The sequence below is a fragment of the Sus scrofa genome, unplaced genomic scaffold (genome assembly GCF_000003025.6).
Source record: "Sus scrofa isolate TJ Tabasco breed Duroc unplaced genomic scaffold, Sscrofa11.1 Contig641, whole genome shotgun sequence".
Lineage (NCBI taxonomy): Eukaryota > Metazoa > Chordata > Mammalia > Artiodactyla > Suidae > Sus > Sus scrofa.
Genome location: NW_018085275.1, coordinates 27,752 through 36,503, shown reverse-complemented (window position 1 = coordinate 36,503; position 8,752 = coordinate 27,752). Strand labels below are relative to the sequence as shown.

The window sequence follows — 8,752 nt, the reverse complement described above, 5'->3', positions numbered from 1 at the left end:
AAACCAGTAAGAGTGGATGTGGAACTCAGTGAATATTTTCACACCCCAACTAGAGCCAATAAAATTTAGAAGCTCTGATCCAAAATTATGTATATTGGCTTCCCTCAGGTGTCTAACCCAACTGTCATGTTTGTCTGTTGAGGAGGAAATCGTGGTCCCAAGGGTCCATCTATCCATCAATCTCCCCATTCAGCACTTAATGGGCTGCGCTGCCTCTCTGCTGGACCATGACCAAGGAGTACAGATTTACTGCCCTCTCCTGCCTGGTGTGTGATCGAGTCTCAGGGTCCCTCCTCAGGTTTGACAGGAAGACGAACTTAGGCTGGGACCATCTGATGCAGATTCCTACAAAACATGTGGACAAAAATATATAGCCACATCCATAGAACTGGGAAACCAAAGGGCTGGAGGCACCACCCAATTATTTGCAATGATATGTCCTTAGGGCTCACAGCTCATGATTAACTCATTGGCCCATGTGGTCCTAGTCTCTGGAGACTTGCTAGTATTAATGGAAGAAGAAAAGAGAAAAATGAATATCTTTGGAAGCTTCTCTTCTCCTCACAAGGAAGTGTACCTGTACTCCTTGCTTCTTACTTCAAAGTTGTAAGATCTTTACCATAAAGTTCAGACATTCTTTTTTCCCCTCAATTTAACCACTCAATGTGTGGTTTCATATCTGTAAATCCACTGTGTTATGCATGAAATCTATACAGCCTTAGATCTTCCATACCAAGAATGTGATGCTCTTTCCATTTTCTGCTATGTCTCTAAGGATAACTTTTTAAAATTTTATTTTATTAAGGATAACTTCTTATTTTCATTTTCTTAGCCCTTTCTGGCTTTGGCATTTTATGTGATGGAGATTTACAAGCTGTTTTGTTTGTTTGTTTGTTTTAGTTTTTGCCAAGTTGAATGAGCCTTCAGTTCTATGTTTATTGCTCTAAGTGAAATAATCAACATATTTGAAACTATTGATTTTTACTTATTATTTGGTGTCTGATATATACCTAAATATTTCAGAAGGCCTGCCAGAAGGTTGCAGCCAAGTTTTTGGTCAGGGATTTGGGCATTTCAAGGTTTGATTAGCAGAAGACCACATTCAAGCTCACTCATGGGACTGTGGGTAGGGTTCATGTGTGCACAGGATGTCATCCAGAGAACTCCCATGGTTCCTTGACACGTGTGCCCCTAATGGGACAGCTCAATACATGGCAGTTGGCTTCTATCAATAGGAGAACCTGAGAGAGCTGGAGAGAGGCAGGAAGAAGAAAGATTTTAAAACTTTGTCCCAGAAATGACTTTGCACATTCTGATTGTTGGGAGGGAGTCATTATGTCCATCTGATGCTCTGTGGAAGGGAATTACACAAGGAAAGGGAAACTAGGAGTTAGGATTATTGGGATTATTTCATGTACTTCCCACCACACCAGCACTATACTCTATAAGGACATTGTGCTTCAAGCAAATCAAGACTCAGTTTCTGTCCATCTGCTTTTCAACATACTCTCAAATTCATTGCACTACCATGATCTCAATAAGAATTCTCTGGAGACAAACCAGCAATGGGTATAAGTACCCCTCCACTGGGTAGTTTTGCAGACCCCACTCTTCTGCTTCTGGTCATACAGTCTTGAGTAGACCTCCTGGTTTCTGAGACACTAGGAGAGCCCCTCCATCCACATCAGTCCAATCTGCAGCCATTCCAATGCCAAATTTAACAAATGCCCAGGTTTCTGTTTTCTGCTATCTAGGAAAGAATCAACTCTATCCAGAATATATTTCCTTTACACTTCTGTGAGTTCTTAACCCTTGAAGGCTTTAACAAAATCTGATTTGGGCTTACCTGTTTTCCCTAGAAGTTAAAGTGGGATATATCTGGATAGTGATGTAATGTAACCTTCCTAATGATACACACACAGCCTTTCTGACTTAGAGATCTCTCTGTTGAGGATTGCAGCTATTGGTTTATATTTAATTGATATGAAAAGCTTTAATGTGTATCAAATTAAATATGATATGGAAGAATAGATATTATTTACTGTGTGGGGATAAGTGATGGGGGTGTATTTAAGGAAGGGCACATGGAAGATATGCAGAGGTGACTATGAAAGAAGAGAGTGGGTTTTGATGTGTTTAAAATAATTGATCCATAGCAAAGAGAGGTAGGATTTTAAGTATACAGGCTTAGTTTTTCTGCATTTTTCAACCTACACTCCATGGATACTGAGATTAGATTGCGTCCAAGGAAACTCCTCATGGCCCTTTTGATGTCTCTGTTCCTCAGACTGTAGATGAAGGGGTTCAGCATGGGGGTGACCACAGTGTATATTGCCGAAGCCACTGCATCCTTCCTGGGAGAATGTGAGATGGCTGAGCTGAGATACACCCCAATACCTGTTCCATAAAATAAGCAAACAACTGCCAGGTGAGAACCACAGGTGGAGAAGGCTTTATACCTCCCACCCGATGAAGGTACTCTCAGAATAGAGGAAACAATTTTAGAGTAAGAGAAAAGGATCCCTGAGATAGGGAGAAAACCAAAAATGGCAACAAAAAAATACATGATTATGTTGTTGGTGTAAGTGTCAGAACAGGCTAGCTTGAGGAGTAAAGAAGGGTCACAGAAAAAATTAGAAATTTCCAAATCACTGAAGCAAGTAAGTTGTAACACAATCCAATTGTGCACCTGGGACTCCAAAAGGCTGATGAAAAAAGACAGCAAAACTAAGATGCAACAGAGGCGTGGGTTCATGATGACAGGGTAGTGCAATGGGTGACAGATGGCCACAAACCTGTCATAGGCCATTGCTGTCAGAAGCATATCATCTATACTTCCAAAAAGGATGAAAATAGACATCTGGGTTAAGCAACCAGCATAGGAGATGACTCTGCTGTGAATTTGGATATTCACAATCATCTTGGGGATGGTAGTAGAGATGAAACCCATGTCAGCCAAGGACAGGTTGGAGAGAAAGAAATACATGGGGGTGTGGAGGTGGGAGTCAGAGGCAACAGCCAGGATGATGAGCAGGTTCCCCAGCATGGTGACCAGGTACATGGACAGGAACAGCCCAAAGAGGAAGGGCTGCAGGTCTGGATCATCTGAGAGTTCCAGGAGGAAGAATTCATAGACACTAGTTAGATTTCCAGTTCTAGGTAGCTGGAACACCTTTTTTAAAAGAAAAGGTTGGAAAAAAGTAAGTAAAATGGGCACACAGCATTTTGTTCATATTTTGGATTCGAGTAATTCATTTCTAAGGTAATACACCCCAGGCCTTTTGGCAATATTTCTCTATATGACAACTTATACCTGCTTGGAATTGTTTCCTCATTGGTTTCTCTTTATTCACCTCTTTCTCTATACACTTACTTTATAGAAATTCAACTAAATATTGAGTGTTAAATAGTAACAGAAGAGGAAGTTCATTAGGCATATTACACACACAATCATATAAAATATAGCCTACTTCTTTGCTGAAAATATAAAATGAGAAATACACTTCATCTTTAAGAAAATATATAATTCAAATTTAATAAATTAAGACATAATTAAATATACCTTATTTTACTCAAATACAATTCTAGATATTTCCTTCATTTAGAAATTTTATAAATACCCCATACAATGCAGTACTCTTTCATCTGGATTCTAAATTCAAGTTATGTGTTCATAAACAAAAACATTTTTAAAAGTTTTATTGATCACTAGAAATGAAATTGAATATTTCATAAAAAACATTCCCTACAAATAAAAGTCCAGGACCAGATGGCTTTGGTGAATTCTACCAAACATACAAATACCAAATTATACCCATCCTCCTTAAACTTTTCCAAAAAACTGAAGAAGAAGGAACACTCCCAAAGACATTTTATGATGCCACCATCACCCTAATTCCAAAACCAGACGAAGATACCACTGAGAAAGAAAACTATCAGCCAATATCTTTGATGAATATAGATGCAAAAATTCTCAACAAAATTTTAGCCAACCAAATCCAAAAACACATCAAAAAGATTGTACACCACAACCAGGTGTGATTCATACCAGCTGCACAAGGATGGTTCAACATATGTAAATCAATGAATGTCATACACCACATTAACCAAAGAAAAGTAAAAAACCACATGATCATCTCATCAGATGCAGAAAAAGCATTTGACAAAGTCCAACATCCATTCATGATCAAAACTCTTACTAAAGTGGGTATAGAGGGAACATCCCTTAACATAATCAGAGCCATTTATGACAAACCCACAGCAAATATAATACTCAATGCAGAAAATCCAAAAGCCTTCTCACTCAAATCTGGAACAAGACAGGGATGCCCACTTTCACCACTGTTATTCAACATAGTATTTGAAGTCCTAGCCACAGCAATCAGACAAACCAAAGAAATAAAAGGCATCCAAATAGGAAGAGAAGAGGTAAAACTGTCACTGTATGCATATGAAATGAGACTATACATAGAAAACCCTAATGACTCCACCCAAAAACTACTTGAACTGATCAACAAATTCAGCAAAGTAGTAGAAGATTAACATTCAGAAATCAGTCACATTTCTGTATACTAACAATGAAACTTTAGAATAAGAATACAAAAACACAATACCTTTTAAAATTGCACACCAAAAAATCAAATACCTGGGTATACACCTGATCAAGGAGGTGAAAGGCTTATATTCTGAGAACTATAAAACATTCATCAAGGAAATTAAAGAAGATGTAAAGATTTGGAAAGATATTCCATGCTTCTGGGTTGGAAAAGTTAAAATTGTAAAAAATGGCCATATACCCAAAGAAATCTATCAAATTACCCATGACGTATTTCACAGAACTGGAACAAACAATCCAAAAATTTATATGGAACAGCAAAAGACCAAGAATTGCCAAAGCAACTCTGAAGAACAAAAAGCAAGCAGGAGACATAACTCTCCCAGGCTTCAGGCAATATTACAAAGCCACAGGCATCAAGACAATGTGGTACTGGTACCAAAACAGACAGACAGACAAATGGAACAGAAGAGAGAACCCAGAAATAAACCCAGACATCTACGGTCAATTAATCTTTGACAAAGGAGGCAAGAACATAAAATGGGAAAAAAACAGTCTTTTCAGCAAGCATTGCTTGACAACTTGGACAGCTGCATGCAAATCAATGAAACTAGAACACACCCTCACACCATGCACCTAAATAAACTCAAAAAGGCTGAAAGACTCAAATATAAGACAAGACACCATCAAACTCCTGGAAGAGGATATAGGCAAAATATTCTCTGACATCAACCTTACAAATATTTTCTCAAGTCAGTCTCCCAAAGCAACAGAAATGAGAGAAAAAATAAACCAGTGGAACCTAATCAAACTGACAAGCTTTTGCAGAGCAAAGGAAACCAAAAAGAAAACCAAAAGACAACTTACAGAATGTGAAAAAATAGCTTCAAATGATGCAACGGACAAGGGCTTAATCTCTAGAATATACAAGCAACTTATCTCACTCAACAGCAAAAAAGCCAACAACCCAATGGAAAAATGGGCAAAGGACCTGAATAGACATTTCTCCAAGGAAGATATGCAAATGGCCAAAAAGCATATGAAAAAAAAATGCCCAACATCACTGATTATAAGAGAAATGCAAATCAAAACTACCTCAAGATACCACTTCACATCAGTCAGAATGGCCATCACTAATAAGTCCACAAATAAGTGCTGGAGGGGTTGTGAAGAAAAGGGAATGCTCCTGCACTATTAGTGGGAATGTAATCTGGTATAGCTACTATGGAAAACAGTATGGAGGTACGTTAGAATTCTATACAGAGAGCTACCATGTGACCCAGCAACCCCACTCTTGGGCAGATATCCAGAAAAATTTTCCTTAAAAAAGATACATGCACCCGCATGTTGATTGCAGCACTATGCATAATACACAAGACATGGAAACAACCCAAATGTCCACGGACAGATGATTGACAAAACTGCATATATTCAGCTTGTACAACACAAAGGTTTTTTCAGATTATGAAATGATGATTTAATACTTGTAGATATTGTGGATAATTACCAAAGTCAAGTTAATTATCTATCATCACATAGAGTTGTTGTGTGTGTGGAGAGACATGGGTGTGTGGTAAGAGCAGTTAAGTAGATCTCTCATAGCAGATTTCAATTGTACAATACATTTTTTTTGTTTTGTTTTTTAGAGCCACACCTGAGGCATATGGAAGTTTCCAGGCTAGGGGTAGAATAGGAGCTGCAGCTGCCAGCCTATGCCACAGCCACAGCAACATGGGGATCCAAGCCATGGCTAGAGACCTACACCACAGCTCACAGTAATGCTAGATCTTTAACCCACTGAGCAAAGCCAGGGATCAAACCAACATCCTCATGGTTACTAGTCGGGTTGGTTACCACGGAGCCACAACAGGAACTTCTTGTAATACATTTGTACTCTAAAAACCTTGGTGTATATTATCCCCAGAACTCATTCATTTTAATATTGAAAGTTTGTACCCTGTGATTGTCTCTCCACTTTCTCTACCCTCTACCACTTACATGAACAGTCTTGATCTATGCTTCTATGAATTTGATTTTCTTAGATTCCACCCACCATTTGGATCATAGAGTGTTTGTCTTTTTATCTTGCCTACTTCAATTAGAATATGACCCTCCAGTTCTAGTCATGTTGTCACAAACAGCAGGGTTTCCTTGTTTTCATAGCAGAATAATATCCCATTATCTAGGTATACACAACACATTTTCTTCATTATCTGTCCACAGACACTTTGGTTGTTTCCATACTTTTGTTTCTTGAATAATATTGCAACGACAAGGGAATAATATTGCACATTTCTTCTCGAGGGACTGATTTCATTGACTTTGGAAGTGGGGTTGTGGATCATAAAGGAGTTCTATTTTAATTACTAGCAGTTTTTAATTTTTTTATATAATGACATTTTTCCCCATTATAGCTGGTTTACAGTGTTCTGTCAATTTTCTACTGTACAGCATGGTGACCCAGTTACACATACATGTATAGATTCTTTTTTTTCCCATTATCATGCTCCATGATAAGTGACTAGACATAGTTCTCAGTACTATACAGCAGGATCCCATTGCTTATCAATTCCAAAGGCAATAGTCTGTATCTACCAATCCCAAGCTCCCAATCCATCCCACTCCTTCCCTCTTCCCCTTGGCAACCACAATAGTTTTTAATTTTTTAAGGCACCTCCATTCTGTTTTCTGTAAGTGCTATCTCCACAATCATTCCCACAATCTATGTACAAGTGTTCCCTTTTTCCACATCCTCACCGACATTTGTTATCTTTTGTTTTCTTGGTAATAGACATCTTAACAAGTGTGAAGTGATATTTAATTTAGGTTTTGCCTTGCATTTCCTGATATTAGTGACATTGAGTGTCTTTTCATATACCTGGTGGGCTTGTTTTCCTTATCATAAACTCTCTTGCTTAAAGTTGAGGTGTTTAGTACCAGGAAAGGTCCCACAGCTAGGTCAGGACCCAGCCTCTTAGGTTTAGCTAATAGATATTCATGTCAATCTGTCTGATAAAGGGATTGCAATTATCTTACTTCTACTACCTGAAGGCAATTCTGGTTCATTATTTTAGAAGGTCACCCCAAGGTTTAGTTGAGAAAAATTCAAAATAAAATAATGTAAACACATCTGGGAAGTTTCCTATCCTTAAAATTGTGATCATAATTGGAAACTACCAAATAGGATATTGCAATAAAAATTTTAAAAATGTATATTGCTTATACCAGTGGTTTTTAGTTCCAGTTGATCAATAATTTACATGTGATTGTTTTAAAATTCACATCTACCCCAGCTTCAGCCTCAAACCAGTATCAGGATCTGTACATGTGACTTTCTTGGTCACTCAAATGTGAAGCTGGGTTGATAAACACTGCCTTAAAATATGCCTAAAACTTTAAAAAACTCCATGAATACTACCTATTGTTACACTCACCAATTCCCAGTACCTATTTTTAAGACATGAACATTCAATATTATTTGCTTCAGCTCTCATGTTTTATAGATCTTTGAAACATTATCAATAAAATTTGACCTTTCTTAGTATCTCAGCTCCTGTACATGTCTGTCCCCTAAAAGCAACCAATGGGAGTCCCCTGGTGGCTCATCAGGTTAAGGATCTGGCATTGTCACCACTGTGGATCTGCTTACAGCTGTGGTGTGAGTTTGATCCCTGGCCCAGGAGTGTCCAAATGTCATGATAGCAGCAAAAAAAAAAAAAAAAAAAAAAAAAAAAAAAACCCAAAACCCCCCAAAAAACCCACAAACAACCAGTGTCTTAAAGTTGATGGGTACATTTTTTTGTCAATAATTCTGTGAAGTCAATATTGATTTATGTGCCCACAACCAGCTTTCTTAAAATCTTACTTAAACAGCATAGTACCCATATTGCCCCTAAAATGTACTTACTTACCACAACTTTGTGGAGAGGAGAGGTCTCTTTGTAAATTACATACTACTTAAAACATTTTTACTGACACATTATTATGTAAGGGAAGACATTATGTCTTTCAGTTTATAAATTTATATTTCATATTTAATATAAATTTAAGAAATAAACTCAAAATGTATTAAAGGTCTAAATATAAGACAGACGCCATAAAACTCCTAAGGGAAAACAGAATGCTCTTTGACGTAAATCACAGCAGCATATTGTTTGATCCACCTCCTAGATTAATGACAATAAGGACAAAAATAAA

At 37.6% G+C, this 8,752-nt stretch overlaps 1 pseudogene; it reads right to left on the bottom strand.

Annotated features, from left to right (window-relative positions):
* Nucleotides 1-2,173: 2,173 nt before the first annotated feature.
* Nucleotides 2,174-3,255, bottom strand: LOC100739415 (annotated as a pseudogene).
* Between the last annotated feature and the right edge of the window lie 5,497 nt (nucleotides 3,256-8,752).